General features: G+C 35.3%; 1 long non-coding RNA gene and 1 pseudogene across 2 annotated transcripts; both read right to left on the bottom strand.

The window, feature by feature from the left end:
* Nucleotides 1-337: 337 nt before the first annotated feature.
* On the bottom strand, nt 338-2,900 carry LOC135775382 (uncharacterized). 2 transcript variants are annotated; one of them, XR_010543869.2, is made up of 6 exons: nt 2,847-2,900; nt 1,447-1,496; nt 1,295-1,351; nt 1,085-1,145; nt 872-933; nt 338-711 (listed from the first exon to the last, which is right to left on the bottom strand). It is a non-coding gene; the product is annotated as an uncharacterized lncRNA (long non-coding RNA). The 2 variants fall into 2 exon arrangements; XR_010543868.2 differs by lacking the exon at nt 2,847-2,900 and having other exon boundaries at nt 1,447-2,320.
* Nucleotides 2,901-5,505: 2,605 nt separating this feature from the next.
* On the bottom strand, nt 5,506-17,082 carry LOC135773355 (zinc-binding protein A33-like; annotated as a pseudogene).
* Between the last annotated feature and the right edge of the window lie 1,412 nt (nt 17,083-18,494).

The raw sequence follows: 18,494 nt of genomic DNA, 5'->3' as shown, positions 1-18,494 counted from the left end.
GTTACAAAGCAGTACTGTACTGTAATTTTACAATAATAGCCTATTTTTACAGTAATTTACTGTAATGTCTATATTGACCCATAAATACTATTTATTACTTATTACAGTTAATACAATAATGTATTATAGCTAGATATTTAGGTTTAAATCTATAGTTATTAATATAGTAAAAAAAATGCTATCCTTGACATGACATTATGAATTAAAAGGCAATCCAAGCAATGTTTATATCAAACATTTTATTAAAAAAACATTTAATTGAAACAATCATTTAAAACAAGATTATTAATATTAAACAAGTAAAATAAAATAAAATATTATAAAGTATAAACAAGTTTGGAGGCCCCTGCTGTAACATATTTAACTCTGGCAAATAGAACACTGGTCCATAGTTTGAAGTTTTCAGTTTAAAGTCCATCATCGACTAAAAGGTAACATTTAACTGTGGTAAAAAGAACACTGGCTCATAGTTTTAAATATTCTATTTGAATTTTATTGAACACTAAAAATAAATGCATTAAACTGTGGCAGACAGACACTGGCCTTTAGTTTGAAGTCGCCCATTCAAACTCTATCAGGGACTGCATGAAGCTGTTCACATGGGGGTTAATGGCCACAGCTTTTCTCTGCACCAAGTTCCTTGTCTTTTTGCTTGCTCCTTGTCTGGATGTGCACTTTTTCCCATCTTTGGGATTAATTCTGTCAAGAAACCTGTTAGAAATATCACAAACTTTAAGTCAACAAATATAAGATAGAAAAAGATTCTTAAAAAAACTAAACTCAGCCCTGAATTTACCCCTATTCTGAAACCTTTTGCTTTTATTCTAATGTTCCACACCTAATTACATAAAAATACAGAAGATTCCCTTACCTCGGAACAAACTCTTTCCTCAATGGACAGCATCCACATGGATCATGTCATGATTGAATGTCCTGAACAGAAAGTACAATTGTTACTGATTTGGATACAATATTTTATTCTGTGTGGGTGTGTGTGGTCGCGTGACAGTGTTGCGTGTGGGAATTGTGTATGAGTGTATACATGGGTATTTAAAGAAACTGTAGTGGTAAAGTGTAAACTTACCGAACAATGTGCTTGGTGTGTGTCTGGTGTCACCCGTGTGCCTCCACATCTGCCTTAACTCCTGAAAAGTGCAAGGACACTCATGTAAACTACAAATAAAAAGTGATCAGCCACATTCCTGTGTACTTTTACATGTGACGTAAAAGCATTTAATATTGCAGTCGAAAAAATACATGACTAGTAACGTGTAACTGTACATCCTGTACTTGCCTGGTTCCTTTAAAGATGATCCATCTTACTCAATCCAGCTTACAAGCAATGGTAAGACTGTAAAAAAACAAATGTTACAAAATCTGTTAGCCATAGAAATAAGTAGACTTTTTTACAGTCTATGGTTATATATAAATGTGGTCAATACTTACAGAAAACATATAAACCACAGAGCAAAGTGGAGCAAACTGTAACGTTAGAGCTGTAAAAAAAAGATATGATGTGTTACTGGCTGACATTGAAAGCATTCTGTTTAATATGATGCATACCAGTGGAATAAGATTTTCAGAAAAGTAACTAAATAAGTCAAATGTAACTTTTGTCAGAATTGGGTTTTTATTAAATTATTATTATAACATCTTGTCTACAGAAAATCTCTGAAAATATATTTAGTGAGGAAATAGCGATTTATAGTGACAAGGTAACAAGCCTGCCTCTTTAATGTTTCACCCGGACAGGCGGCGGTGTAACACACTATTTCACGCAAAGTTTTTTTTTTACAAAGTTGCTCACTTTAAGGATTAACATGATCGCCGCAATTTGAGCAATCCTGTTGATGCCAGTGTCCTACACGATGTTATAATGGACTATTTTACATCCAGAGATGAAGAATCAGATGACAGACGAGAAGAAGGTACCTGTCATGCTATTACGTAAATGCGGAGCCCATTCTCCTTTTGTGCATTGATTTGAGGTGTTTTGGAAACTTATATTGCATGTAATACATCTGAAGTGGTGTAAATAATATGCCATACAAAATGTATCGGACAACTTATTGGGCGTGTAAAACGCTTTAAAGAAAATATGCTTTGGTTTTGCTAATATACCGTAATGATAACAATAAGCGCGCAGCAATCATCTGATAATAAGATGAGCCCAGGTCTGAACGATATTTGGCCGCAGTTACAACTGCAATGCATATATCCAGTTAAATATGAGGTTTCTTGGTTTCACTTCTGTTGAGGAGTTGATTACTACGGTCTGTGTTGAATATTAAGTTTACGGCGTGTCGAGTCCTGTCTGTTTATGTTGATATTCTTATATTCAGCTTTTCATATTTGAAAAAGACGCAAATACAGATTAATGTGAATATGAATATGAAACTGTGCTTTTTCACGTGCACAGCTAACGTTAATCTACGAGTCAGCCTTGCCAAACAGTCGAACTTAATACTTCTCTCTACCGCTAACTGAACAGATAAAACACCGAGATAAACGACCATATGCTGGGACCGCAAGACCGCGCTGGCGGGTGGTCTTTGTCCATTTTGTTAAAAATAGTTTCATTGTTACCACACTTTCAACAAATATAAACTCACCAAAACCGTCATAATTTAGTTAAAACAACACTATATTCATTAATAAAGGTGTAAAGCGAGTTAAAGCAGCGGTAGGCATCTGTGTAATGTATGCTTACTTTCTGAGGGAGATTAAAACTTTGTTGGCGACCATTTTCTCTCTCATTGCACGTTTAAAACAATATGACAAACTATTGACAAAATTCTTCTACTAAAAATTTAGTTTTCATGAAACAGAAAATATACCAAACTCACCGAACTGCCAGAAATCAATCGTCCTCCTTCTTCAGCTGCAGCCAGGAGTTGTGCTCTGTCTGTGTGATTTGACTCTGGCGCACTTTCTCTGATTATTGCAAGTACACCTGGCACATTACAGCAATGGCTACAGCAAGGTTACATCAAGACCAAAATATACTGTAAAATTTTCCCGCTCAAACAAATTTACCCAGAATGCACTATGAACTGCAGTACTTTACTGTAATGTACACATACAGTATAGTACTGTGGATTTTTACAGTACAGTGCTGCTAAATCTACAGCGACATCTAACAGTGCAGCTCTGAGAAAAAAAGACCCAATGGTGCAAACACCCATGGCAAAAGCATCTTCAAAAAGTTAAGATATAGCAGGGTTTACAGACCGGATATGATGATTGCATGTAAGACTTGACATGCAGAATTAAAGTATTAAGAATAGTGTTAAACAATACTGGCTTATGATAGACATACATCATCAATCTGAATATTACTTACAGAGAGACCTAATGAAATAACCAAATCAAGAGTGTGACCATGTGTATACTCTGTGACAGACAATGTAAGATTAAAAGAGTCAATAATTTACAGGAACTCATTAGCCAGGAGAGGGATAGCACACATGCATATTAAATCTTAATTCTTCAGCATCCCAGGCCATTTTGTACAACACTATGCATTTGGGGAAGGACCTTTTCTATTTTAGCATGACTGTGCCCCAATGCATAAAGCAAGGTCCATAAAGACATGATTGATTAGGTTCTGTGTAGAAGAACTTGACTCGCCCACACAGAGCCCTATAACCTCAACCCCCATTGCACACCTTTGGGATAAACTGTAATGGAGATTGTGAACAATTCATTATTATTGTCAATTATTTCCCCTGATATTGTTATCATATTTATTATTTGAAATGTACGTGTTTTAATTTCATTTTAATGTACTTGAGTTTAGTTGTAACAGTGTGTTAAAACAACCCCCCCCCCATCCACTCAAGACTGTATGCTTCTCCATGACCATCTCACCTGGCCTTGCCCTGATTATTTCAATATTAAGTGTGCATAAGAAATTATGGCATGATTATACAAAGCTATCATTGGAGAAATCGGTCAGTTTATTCTTGTGATGACCTCTGGTTAAAAATAATTATTGCGAAAAATAAGTGTAACCTCTAAGGGGACTAAATAAAGTATGTTTAAAAATAAGCAAGCATGGAGCGGCCATCTAATCATATAGTCCAACCTCTGGCAGCGACCAAGTCGGTTCGGCTTCCTTTACAGAAACAAAGTTTTCATTCTTGTGGTCTGTGACAGTAAAGATGAGACACACACATGTCTGATCATCTCTACAGAAGAGCTCCAGAGGTCTCTCATGTTTCTGACATATATTATCTTGTTTTTTAGTCCTTAAAATAAGTTACTTGGAAACAAAAGAAAGCCTGCTGTCTATAACGTGTCAGCGGGAACAAACGTGCACATGGAGAACTATGATCTTTCAGGCTTTGACGGTCACATACGCTCATAATTAAGTCAAAATGTCCATTGGCGTATATAAATGTGTATAAAAAGGTTATGTGTAAAGTGCAAAGTTTAGGGAAAAAGTGGTTTAGGACGTATGAATCCATTACTGTCAGCTTTTAAAATGACAGCTGTAGATGTTAATCAAAAAACAATCTGCTACTTAATGTTATATTTAACAATAATAAAATAATAAAATGAAATGAATAGAATAAAATAAAATGAAATCAAACATGATGCTCTTGATGCTCTTACAGTACTTGAAATCTCTGTTAAATGTTTTGTCTGTTTATAACAGAAAAAGAAAATGCAGAATAAAAACAGGGAGTGGTCCTGCATCTTCACATGATGTCTTGTCAGGAGAGATGGTTTAGGAGTAAAGTCACTAAAGAGTGTGATATGGTGGGTGATAGTACACAGAATGATTATAAAAGGTTAATAATGTAAGTTTTGCATATTTTTGACCCAGAGAGATTTTAAACCACTGGTTTATTGTCAATGTTAAGTTGATGGAGTTTCATTAATGATTTCAGGGTGAGGATCAGTTGAAGAGAGGTCTGATGGAAAAGCACATTATAAGCCCGACGCACTACATGTGTGCTGAGGTGTTGATAGTGTGTATTTTTTATATATATTAAATGAAATGGCAGCACTATAACAGCAAATAACAAAGGATTTATTGATGCAAAAAGAACATTTTATATGCTGAGGAAAATAATTTGATATTTTATTCGTTTAGCTGTGTATGACCTCACATTAGACTTTTTATTGGTTTTTTTTGGTGCTGTTCATATTTATCCCACATGACCAAATAACTAAAATAAACATCAGGCAGTGAAAAACACGAGAAAGAAAAACAGAAATGCATGTAATGTGAACAAAGTCCTGATTTATACAACAACTCTCAAATCTTTTTACTGTACCGACATGTAAACACATATACATAAACATGTCACTTTATTGGATTGTTATTTTTTCTCTTAAGGATTGGGCCAATACACAGAACATACAATACTGCTGAATACACCAATAACCACTAAAATAACCTGTATAAAAATAAATAAAGAAAAGGGCCATTGTCATTTGAGCCCATACAGAATAATTTGTTTCTTAAAACACAACAAATATATTATTAATATTTTCTCAAGCCCACATTGAACCATTGGATGGTACAATCTGTAACATTGTTACTTTAAAGCAGATGACAGAGGATTCCCAAAATGCAGTGATAACATTCTGTTATTTCCCACAAACAAAAGTTCTTAATGACACATACAAAAATAAGTCACTACACTACAGAATAAACTACAAATTACAAAATAAAACACATAAATATACCAAATATTGACAGGTGTGATGATCAGTGGCTCTGAGTTCCAACCCAAAATATCTGTACCCATGGGCTAAAATATGGATATAGTTTCTCATTGAAAGATTGACCAGTGAAAGAGAAGATATGAGATCTGGACTCCACATCATAAAAGGAGACCAAACCCTCCTCATAATCCACAAACACACCCACCTTCTGTGGATTCACTTTCAGAGACAGAGAGACAGAGGGATCAGCATTAGCTTTATATTCATTTTCACTCCTCATCCACACAGACCAGAATCCATTCACTGGTGTCCTCGTGATCAATCCCTTCCTGTTAACAGATTCTCTGGCCACACCTAAAATCCAGGCAGTCTTTCCCTTTACCTGAACCTCATAATAAAATCTTCCTGATAAGAATCCCTGCTTGCCCAGAATATCTACACTATAATCAAATCTCTTGGGATTGTCTGGGGGATAAGGCCTCCATAAACTAAAACCACCATATCTCACTTGTTTGTTATCATCAGATAGGATGAGATATGTATTTGCTGTATCAGGATCCAGAGTCACATCCACTGAAAGAGATCAGAGAATATAAATCACAACTTCACAATACAAACACTTTGTGATGATGATGATGTTTGTGATATTTAATAGTGTTTAATCAAAGTGTAAAACATGAATAATCTGTCAGTATATAAATGTAAACTATTGTAGTGTATGAGTGAGTGAACAGATCAGATGTCACACTACCTGCATACTGCTGCATCCACTTCTTTTCTGTTCAGAAAAATTACAATAAAACATATCTTTCACATGTATTTATTTAGGCAATCATAAACAAACTGTAACCTAATATAAAAATGATTCACATGTTTCTTCTCTGATCAATGTATGTGTGCATGCTGATATTTTTAGAGGATCAAGCAGCAAAACTAAAGGAACTTGAGGGTGACCAAGAATGCATTGAAATAATATGTTACATTGTTCTTTGATATATAAATATGGTATGTGGCTTTTTTAAGTGAAAAAAATTATCCAGAGACGGTATAACATGTCCTATTACAACCATAGGATTTGCCCTTAAAATGAAATAGTCTGTTATTACCTTATTTGAAAGGGTCATGAATAATAATAATAATAATAATAATAATAATAATAATAATGAGCTGCGCTCTGATTGGCTGTTTCCCAACGAGGGTCACATCACCAGCTCTCATAGTACACTGTCAGAAATAAAGGTACAAAACTGTACCTTTTCTGTCACTGGGGCTTTACCCTTTCAAAAAGTACAGCTCCAATAATCAGAGTAAGGACTTATTCCAAGATGTTTACATGACCGGAGCTACAGTAACTTCTTCATTCCTGTTTACAATCAGTTTTTATTTTCTTGTTATTCACACATAGCCCAATACAGAGCACAAAGATGACCTCACATATACTGTCCACTGTTTTCATTTACTTACGTTATGACAAACACGTTCGTATGGATGTATTTCTTTATTCTGTGCTGTAATGAAGACAGAAATATTGTGACGTTGCAACAAGTTTGCGCAGGTTTGATGTTGAGTTTTTTAAGATGCAAAGTGTCTGCATCAGCTGGCGGCTGTCTCGTTCGCATCCATGGATTGTGAGTTTAGCACGTTCCCCGCCCATCAATCAATCAATAGGCTATAGACCCTTTTACTGTTTGTACACAATGATGATGTGGCAACATATGCGCTAGCAGTTTGGCAACGGAAGTATGGCAAGAATAAGCAGTGAAGCAACACAAACAGAAAAAGATACTTTTTCAACACAGCTACAGACCCGTGTACGAGTGGATAGAAAACGTTAGCAGATGGCCAAAAATAAAGTGGCCAGATACATATATACGTATATTATTATATTATATTATATTATTATTACTGTGTCATAATATACATATAATTACTATTATAACTATGTCAGGTATACAATTTTGAGATACAGTTTTGTCAGTGGGCCTTCATTAAAAAACATCTATTATGATGAGCCTTGTGTTCTACAAAGGTGGAATGGTTTAATAGTGTTAGGCAAGACAAACATATATGTCAGGAAAAGCAATGTCTAGCCATATGCCAATGTCCACAGACTACTGGTTGTTTGGCAAGTTGTTAGGGTCACTGTTAAGGCAAACTAAATTTAATTAAAGCTGATATCAGTCAGGCATTTTTGCAGCAGCCGCTATGAAAATGAGCCATTTTGTTAAATGTTTAGTCACGCAACAGGGCGAGCTCTGGTGTGGTCATGTGGAAAAAAGTGACATTGTTGCATACCCTCTATACCTGCAAAACTTCCAGTGATTCTACTGTGCACGTCTGGCTGGCCTAGAACATGGGCGGGTAAAAATAGAAATGTTGGGAGCGTACATATTGACTGTTACGTCACAGTCAATGTTATGTTGAGATTGGCCAGTTTTTCTGTAGACTTTTGCATGAGATTTACATAAGAATGAGGAAACTATTGTTTGAGGCTCACAATATGTCATTACCATATACAGAGCTGTAATAATTCAGCTATGACGAGCTAAATACAATTTTACATTCTTGGTCACCTTTTAAATTTTTTTTGTGGTCACACATGTCGAGAGGAGAGACAGGAGTTATAAATATACCACAGCAAGACCTGAAGGGCTATTGCACAATATGTTGGCCACCTGTACAGTATGTATAAAATAAGTACTAAATTAATTTGTGTACACACGCACACACCACAAATAGTGTGGAATAATTTAAAATAAATTTGTAAATAAATGTATGGTTTTAATTGCCTTTAAACTCTGTACAGTGTCTTCACCTACCAGCTTCACTGATTTTCTTAGTGTTGTGAGCCCCAAGATACCAACCAAACAAAATCAAGAGGACAGCTCCCACACCAATCCAGTACAAAGAATAGTCCTTAAACAACTCAGATGGAGACGTCTGCTTACATCTAAATCCTTTCAGATGTGTCACCTAAGACAAAGACATTATTGATTTAGGTACATTTTGTAGAGATTCTGTAGAAATTTCAGTAACCTCTGATTTCAGACAGCTGGTCTTTTATTTTGTTTTTTTGCTGGTTAAGGTGGTGAAGCCTGCTGGTTTAGAAGTGTTTTTTCCAATTTTTTTAAATATTCAAGATGGCATTAGCTGGTCAGGCTCAAAGAAACTATCTTGGCCTTGGCCTAGGTTAATCCAGCTAAAACCAGCTGTTTAATTTATCAGGCATCAAACCTGATTTCACCGGAAAACATTTATTTTATGTTATAATTTGTATGATGGGAATCATACAGAACCCCTAATGGGACCTTTGCAAAATGTAAAAAGCCAAAGCCTCTCCCATACGCACACATTACTGTGACATCAATTGACTGTGTCTGTTATTCACGAAGAAGTTTTCAAATGCATTATGTTAATTCATTTGTTATAGATACACAATAGATATAGAATTGCAAGTAAAAGGCACAATATGTAAGATTGTTTAATTAAAACTATTAGCACAGTGTTATATATTTTGTTTACTTGTGTACTATGGTACTATTATCAGTACTGGAAATGGCAGAAATTCACTAGGGGGACACTAGTTTGGAGGGGGGGGATGATATGACTTTGATATTAACTGCTTTATAATAACATAATAACATGGTTAAAATAAGATAACATTACATTTTTTATGTTTCACAAAGTCACACAAACTTTTAACAATTTAACAATAAATTTGTCCTCAGGTTAAAGAAAAATTAAAAATAAGCTTGATGATGCATTATTAAAGAGTTGCAATAAAAAAACTCATAATGGGAAGTCATTTTTAAACGCCCTTTTAGTTTAAAAAATAATTCCTTTTCAATTCCACTTTTTTTTTAGAAATCCTATCCAGCTTGAGATGGAGCTCTCTTACTCCTCAAAATTTGCTCCCCAGACCCTGTCCAACGTTCCGTCATTTCTAGCCCTGACAAATATCCTAAATGTTTTCAACAACGGTTTAATCCAGGGAAAATTGCAATTTTAATCGTTTTATACGTAGCAGCATATAAGTGATCGTATTAGTGCCCCTGCTGTTGGCTGTTCATAGAGTCGAAGTACTCCCAAAAGTGCTATTACGCCATAAAATATAGTTACTCTTTTAAATCCGCTTAGAAAAGCGCTATGTTTTATTTTGTACCACCAAACTTGCTCGTATAACTACTCGTCTTAAATAGGAAAAACGTTGATGTGTTTGGTCACTTCTAACTTTATCTCTAAATGGTACCATTGAATGAATGGGGCTAAGCTAAATGCTATCGTAGCATCGCAGCGTGCTCCAGCGCTTACGTGAACACACACAGATGATAGAGGGATGATTCAACAGTTCTTAGTTAAGGTAATAACATATTTTAATATTGAAAATGAGTAGACTATTCCTTTAATAATGGCATTGACTGGGCATCAATGTTTTGAAGTTCCAAAAGTGCATCCATCCATCATTAAAGTGATCCATATATAACCCAGTGGGTCTTCTGATGCAAAATGATAGGCTTGTGAGAAAAACTTTATATTTTAAGCTTTAAGTGAGTTACGATGTATATGTAATGTAAACAGACTACAACAACTCAATCGCATTGTTTCTCATGTGTCTCTACTGTGTTTCATCACAATTCATTTTACGACTATGAGATGCATAACATCCAATGCGATAACACGTGCCGCCATATTTAAATTGTCTTTTTAACTTTGTAAATGTCTTGTCTCTATCATAAAAAGCTATAAATATGAATAGTTTTTCTCACAAACGTATTGTTTCGCTTCGGAAGACATTTATTAATCCACTGGGTTACATATGGATTACTTTAATGATGGATGGATATACTTTTGAGCTTTGAAAAACATTGATCCCAGTCAATGACATTATAAAGCAAAAATATAAATACAATATATAAATGTAAAGAACCAGGAAATGATTTAATATAACTCTGATTGTGTTCTGTTAAAAAAGTAATAATCAGTCAATTTTCATTTTGGTGGGAGGAGTAATCCTTTAACTCATTTGAGTCATCAGACAGTCATCTTGTTGCTTTGACTGAATTCATTTACAGATCAAAATCCCTGGTGGTAAATCAACACTGCTCAGTCTTATCTATTTAGGTACACTGACGATCCTGAAGGTGTGTTAACAGTAATAAAATAATAAAGTAATGCATAAAGTGATAATTGAACATTACTGATGATGTGTGCTGTTAACAAGCAGAAGGGTAAAGATAAACTAAAACAAAGACGTCAAAGCAACAAGATGACTTGGTTCAGACAAGTCAACCCTTTTAAAATGTCTTTTATTTAACAGTGCATTTTATCCTTTATCTTAGAAAAAAGCAGACCATGTTATTTTCATTTAATACATTCTGAAACAAATCTGGGTCCACTTATCATTTCTACTTACAAATGAACATTTCTGTTCTGCTCCGTTTACAGTGTTTGGGTGAGATCTAGACCGAGGACTAAGGCGTATACTAGGACAGAACTAAGTGTTGTGGCCCACAGGTGAGACAAACTTTGCTACTTGGTATCTGTTAGACACGATACATTGAAGAAGGGCCCATTCATATTATACTTAAACTTGGTCCAGGACCATTTGATTTTTGGTTCATTCACACTGCCAATGATTTTTCGGAATCTGTGTTTATGCCGTAAAGACACATGATGTGTTTAAAGTCCTGCACTTGATAGGTTTTATCCACAGTGTCTGAAGGTTTGTTATTATTGGTTATTTCTCTCTGCAGAAGACTGCATTTTTGTTTATGATAAGACTATAATGGAGTGCGTGATGCGCTGTTCTAGTATGCACATGAATTAACCCAATTTCAAAGTGGATTTTTGAAACTCCCTGAACTCTGTTCTAGTCCAGTTTGCAGACATTTCTCATTGTGAATGTAAACGTTCATTTAAACCCCCGTTTTAAAGAGCTGAATGGTATATCTTGTTGCTATGACGCACATGTATTTTGTTTAATATAAGCTCATGTGAGCACCTGATGCGCTAGAACTGTTGTGCTGCTAAATGATCTCTGCTTCAGCGTGGATAGTGACAAGCTCCCTGATCTCTGCTTCAGTCCAGTTTGCCGACCTTTGTAAAACCCTTGTTTTAAAGAGCTGAACCATAACTTCAAAACTACGCCATTGTTTTTGCGTCTCATTCACAAAGAGGGCTTTCCAGGTATCTTATGGTAATGTTACTAGGTCCTCTTTCCTGGAACAATCCCAGAACATCTTTGCGTTCACACAAATGCCTGTCTGCCAATTTTACGGATATTTTCTGGGACCAAAGTGCTGTGTGAATAAGGTTATACTTTACTCGATTACATGAACACTGATGCAAGCACTTGTTCAACACAGTTTGGTGGTAAGCAAGTGGGTGACTGTTATCTTTAGATATCTCTAACAATAAAATGTATAATTTTCAAGACATTTGCATTAATTCCTCCTATAGCACTCATTTTAAGTATAGCTGAGGATGCAAAGAAGAATAAACACTGTTAATAATGCACAGCCAGACACTCAGGAATGCAACAACACAGTAGACCAGATGTTTTATATGCTTACATAAAGTACTGTATGCTTTGTGGGTCCACTTTTTGATTATCTATCCAATATACACGATTGTTCATGTTTGCCATAGGCACCTAAATTTAAATATAAAAATGTGATCGTATGATTAATAATTTTTTGTTGGATGTTTCCATTTAGGTGATCCTAAAGCAACAAAGAGGAACCATGGAGAGGAAGAAGTGGTGTCCAGATGTTTAAAAGGCGGTGTTCGGGACAGGAAACGAAGGCAACAAAGAGGAACCTCTAAGGTTTAAAGGCACTGCTTGCAGAGACGAGTGCAGAAAACAAGACAGAAGACCTGTCGAGAATGTTTTATGATTAAATGTTTTTGTTATGTACATGCACATTATTATTTACAATATATTTCTAAGATACATAAATATGTGACCTTGTATATGAAATCCAGGCTACTGTCTTAAAATCTAATGACATCTAAAGTTTGAATTTACTGATTTAACATTGAGTTCAGTCTTTGGCATGACCTTACTCAGTCAGTATTGAATATGTCAAGATTATATTTTCAGATAATGTTTTCTGAATTGTGTAGGATGATTTTATGTAGAAAACAGTAAGTCACAAAGAAATACTTTGCTGGGTTTTCACAGGCCGTGTCCCATTTGTACAACATATGTGAATTATCTTGAGACTAAAACTTCTGAAATCCAAACTGTTATATTTTAGCATTTCAAATGCAGCCACCCTTTGCCTAGAATTTGAAATATATACCCTTGGGTTTTTTCAGTAATTTTTTGACATCTCACCCTGAGATATTTTTAAAGAAATTTCTATGTATTATGGGCTTGAATTACTTGTTTATTTTATCATTTTGTCCAAGTAATTTGAAAAAAGTTTTAAATTAAATTTTAGTTCTCAATTGAAATAAATGTATATGTTGAGACTATATTTTTGTCCACAAACGTAATTGAATCATATACTTTAAGAGTATATTATTTTGAAAGGTATAAGAAATATTTTAGTTAAGTGTAAGTAAAACGTTTACACAGTAGTATAGCAGTGTATAATAGTTACAGAATATGTAATTTATGTGTGACACATGTAAATATTCTGTTACTGATTTATCCAAGTTGTTTATGTGTTATATTTGTCAAATGAATAAATTTGCAACGGTTATTGACAGTGGTGTACTTGTTTTTAGTTATTATTGCAAAGAAGCACATTATTCTGCATAAGTGTGAATGAATAAAGGTTTAATTTAATAAATAAATGCACGGTAAAGCCCGTGCAGAGCGGCTGTAATTGCATCGTTTAAACATCGGCCCGAGGGCATTTGCGACGAGATGCCGACATCTAGACGACATCTTCCCAATGAGCAAACGCTCCCTGAGCGACATCTTGCCAATGGAACTTTGAAAGTCGGCACAACGTCGGCCAGATGTATGTGTGCTGTCTGGGTAGTAATACAAAGAAATATGAGTTATGGTTATAAGTCATTTTACACATCCACATTTCCGATCCCAGTATTTGCAGAAAATATACACTTTAAATACACCATTTCTGCATAATTTATGTGCGTAGGCCTACTTTAATAATAAACCGTGTATAATGTGCTTATGTACCTGAAATGTGAATAAAGTGAATTAAAAAATCTGATTGTGTCAGGATCCTGCCAGATCCTTGTTTGTATTTAGATCCAGTCAGCATGGCAGGGTTCTGACAGTACATATGTTCTATGTGGGAGATGCGTGGTTTTAGTACTGGTTTATTCTGACCACGCATTTCCCGGGTCTCGTCACTTTTTCCCAGATCCCTTACTTGTGATTATGTTCAGGTGTATGTAATTATTTTCTCCCTATTTAAGAGTCATTGTGTTTGTTGCCCATTACGGGTTCTTCTGTGTAACTGTCTCAGTAAGTCTCACCAGTTTGTAGTTGCCTTGTTTAGCTTGTGTTCTTGTTAATGTTTAGTTTAATTGTGAAGTAGAGTCCAGTGTTTATTATTGGTATCCTGTTTGTTTGCCCCCTCGTGGGTTTTGTTTTTCTGTTTTTGATTTAATAAAAAAAATGTGTACCTCCTTATCCGCATCTGGGTTCTCTCTGTCCCAATCCCTGACAAGTTGTTTCAACTACAACTAAAATTAAGCAAATGTAACATTAATTGAATTATACCTGAAACCGGCAGAACTCGCCAAGTGATAGAAAAATAGTATATAGTTCAGCTCAAACACACCTAGGGCCCTATCTTTCACCCAGCGCAATTGACTTTGTCAGTGACGCATGTATCATTCGTATTTTGCACCGGCGCACAGCGGGTTTTATCCCTCCACAGACGCACGTCGGCAAACTAGGGAATGAACTTGCGCTCCCTGGGCGGTTCAGCGCAAAAAAAGAGGCGTGTTCCGGCGCAAACCATCCCTGATGCTATTTTGCAGTTTCAAAAAACAATTGCGCCACTGACCAGAAAAAAAAGTTAAAAAGTCAGTGGCGCGTTGCGCGTTGCGCGTTGTTCATTATGCTATTTTAAGGGTGCATGCTTGACCATAATGTATAGCGTGCACAACGCGCATACACTTTGCATCTAATCTACACAGACGCAACAGTTATTTTTGCAAATCATAAATTGTTACACTTAAAAATATTAATACACGAGATAAGGGAAATCATTGTGGTGAGCATTGTGGTGATAGTTTTTATTTATTGTGTGGCTGCGTTAAAAAATTCTCATGCAAATAACGATTAAAATATTTTCATACGTTTGTTGTGTGGCTGTATTACGTTTATTTTATGTAAATAATAATTAAAATGTTTTCATAAAGAAACCTTAATGTATATGAACTTGATTTGTAAGAGTACTTTGGGGTTGGACCTTGCTTGCGTTTCTTGGGTCCGATTTCAAAGCCCCCAAACCCTTTCAGCGGTGAGGGTAGACGCAGCGATGTCCTCTGCTGGCGTCAGGTCATGTGTAGGCAGATCCACCTCCCGTTACACGGCGTGCCCAATTTATGCTGGCAAGCTTGGGATTCCCCCATACAAGAACGTGGGTCTCCTCGGCTGTGAACCGCTCCTGGCGTGCGCCTGGTAAATCCGTCATAATAATAGCAACCCGCCATGGAACTTGCGCCCTTGCGTTTAAAGGGAATGTTGGATGACGTTCTGATTGGTTTATTTGACTTACGCCCAAACCACACCTATGAATAATGAACCTACTTCAGACCAACCCCTTATTGATTTGCGCCCGGCGCAAGAGTTATTTCTCACGCCGGGAAAATAGCAACAGCGCCCAAGATCCGCCCACAAACTCACTTGCGCGTTGTGCTTCGCACTTGCGTTTCTGATTGTTAAAATATGGCCCCTAAAGTTTCTTGTACACATGCAAAATTATTTGAATTTTCAATGTTTGCAAAGGTCCCTTTAGGGGTTCAGCAGAGCTGCACAGAAAAGCAGAATTATCTGAAAATAGCATGAATGAAACCCCACCTCGCTGCTGCAAGATTGTACTAAAATATGCACATTAGATCATAAAAATACAAAATATGCCATTTGTAAAAATGTTATGTATTGTTATGAGATTGTGTTGCTTAAGTCCAGTTTGATTGGGATGGAACACAGCCACTGATAAAAAAATCACTTTGTATAAAACATGTAAATATGTGAACATTCATATAAGAACACCATAAAGTTTCCTAAGTTATAAATGAGATAATTAGATACATTTAGATTTTTTTGTATTGTGTGATTGATGATAAATAAGATTCAGTGACCTGTATGAGGTGTAGATGATCTTCAGTGTTTGTGGTCTTCTCCAGTTCAGTGTTCTCCTGAATGTTTGATATCTTGAATCTTCTTGATTCTGTCTTGGATCTTCTGCTGCACGTCTGTCTGTGTCTTCAACAGCTCAATCTATAGAAAGAACAACACAGATACATTTGATCATAACATTAAGTGTATATGTTCTGAGAACTCTTGTATTTTCACACAAAATTAAATTTCTTTCATGTCATTTCAAACCTGAATGAATTCATTTCACACTCTGTGCTGAGTAAAGATTAAACAAACATCATAATCTCATCCATCTGATATTCAATAAATCAATATTCACTAATAATGTTTCCCTACACAGTGCTTATCAAGTCTCCTTCATGAATCTACATATTCAAATTTGGCACAAGAACATTTGTTAAAACATGAATAGTAATTGTTTTTTTTTTTAGTATTTCATTACAATGTCACATCAAATTTGAATAAATTTATATGAGTGAATGAGATTGGAATGTTGTGAGGCAAATTATGACTTCCTTTAAAGTTTTAGTAATTTCTACCTTTATTGTTTTAATCTCCTCCTTTAAAGTCACAGTGTTGTGATTCTTGTGGTCTCCATCAGTACAGGACAGACATACAGGTGTCTGATCGTCTCTACAGAAGAGCTCCAGAGGTCTCCCATGTTTCTGACATATATAATCCTGCAGATTATTCACAGGATCAACCAGTTTGTGTTTCTGTAAACCTGTCACTCTCATATGAGACTCCAGATGAATTTTACAGTAAGAGCTCTGACACACCACACAGGACTTCACAGCCTTCAGCTTTACTTCCTCACAGATGTCACAGAGGACTTCAGGTTGTTTCTCTGCAGTTTTCTTTTTATGTTCATCCACAAGATTTCTGAGTGTTGTATTAATATTGAGTTCAGGTCTTTGCTTGAATGTTTCTTTACAGTTTGGACAGCTGATGTCTTGACTGTTGTCCCAGTATGTATCCAAGCAGATCTCGCAGAAGTTGTGTCCACATGGAGTGGTGACTGGATCATTGAACACATCCAGACAGATTGAACACTGAAGCTCCTCGGTCACTGGATCACTGGATGACATTGCTGAAAAATAAATTATGAAACAATTTCACCTCTATTCAAAAACTTAGCAAGTAGCTTTTAAAAATAAAGGTTCCATAAGGGTCTTTGTTGGGCTGTATCGTTTCATCAAGAACATCCACAGAATATTTCTGTTGCACAAATGAGTCATGGAGAAGGGTTCAACATGGAAAAGATATCAAAAGATATGAATAATTTCTGAATGAACCTTTAAAGAATTATTTATTTTTAAGATTGTGTGAATTAAGTCATTCATGCACTAGAATTCATTATTATGCAGAGTTATTTAATTACATGGAGGTTCATTTATACTCAATCTCCTGGCTCTTCTTCTTCTTGGTGATGTTAATGAAGATTCCGTCATTGATCTTTACCTGTTTAGGTCTTTAATAAAACAAAAACACAACAGATGTTTGCATTACAAGCATTTTTTTTTAAAGTCACTGAAACAATCTGAACTTTAAACTGGTGATTATATAAAAGTAAATGATTGTTCTGTTTATTTATTATTTCAACCAATGAAAGGAAAACTTTAAGCAGTAATTTAATCTTGTTTTCTGCCATGTCCCATCACGTCTTTATTCAATCTGGTATATACTTCCTGAATCTTAAATCTGAACTTTGCTTTACAACCAATAAAAGGATAAACTAGGGCTGGGCAATACAGCTAAAAATGTGTCACTGTGCAATGTTTCATATCATTTGGTATGGGTAATTATTGATCAGTTTTAAAAACCTTTTAAAAATCAACCATTACAAATATTTTGAATTTCGCCACTGTATTATTCACATTTTCCTCATTCTGTTCCGCAACTGTATTACTGTATGATACTTATAATTATAAGACTTATCATAATCCCACAATTATGAATGTATGTAATTACTGTATGAATTAAACATTACTCTTATTAAAGATAGAGTTTTTAGCCTAGGGTTTTTTTCAACTTCAACTTTTTTTCAACTTTTTCAATTTTCAATTAACACAGACAGAAGATATTTACTTTCACTTTAAGACAATGAAAATGCACGGTTTATCTTCACTTAAGACATAACTGACTGTGTTTATGTCCTTGTGTGTTTTTCACATAGCACTTGTGTTTATTTGTCAGTTTATGCACTTTGTCCTCAGTATCACTGAGTATGCATTAAATTGATTGAAAGTTTATCAAGGAAAAACTTTACATAAAGATGAAAACATGTTATTGATGAAGAATGTTGTATAGAGAAAATCCAAATGTTCAGGTCGCACATGGGACTGCGCACGCTTGAGGGTTATTTATGCAACCAAACTTCATGTTTATTTTAATGCACTTAAATGAAAATGTTGAGCGCTATATATTTATAATTTTTCTACCGTTGAATGTATCATCGATAAATACTGATACCATTTCATTGCCCAGCCCCAAAAATGGA

Source organism: Paramisgurnus dabryanus, chromosome 19, assembly GCF_030506205.2.
Source record: "Paramisgurnus dabryanus chromosome 19, PD_genome_1.1, whole genome shotgun sequence".
Lineage (NCBI taxonomy): Eukaryota > Metazoa > Chordata > Actinopteri > Cypriniformes > Cobitidae > Paramisgurnus > Paramisgurnus dabryanus.
This window is presented reverse-complemented; position numbering and strand designations above follow the sequence as displayed.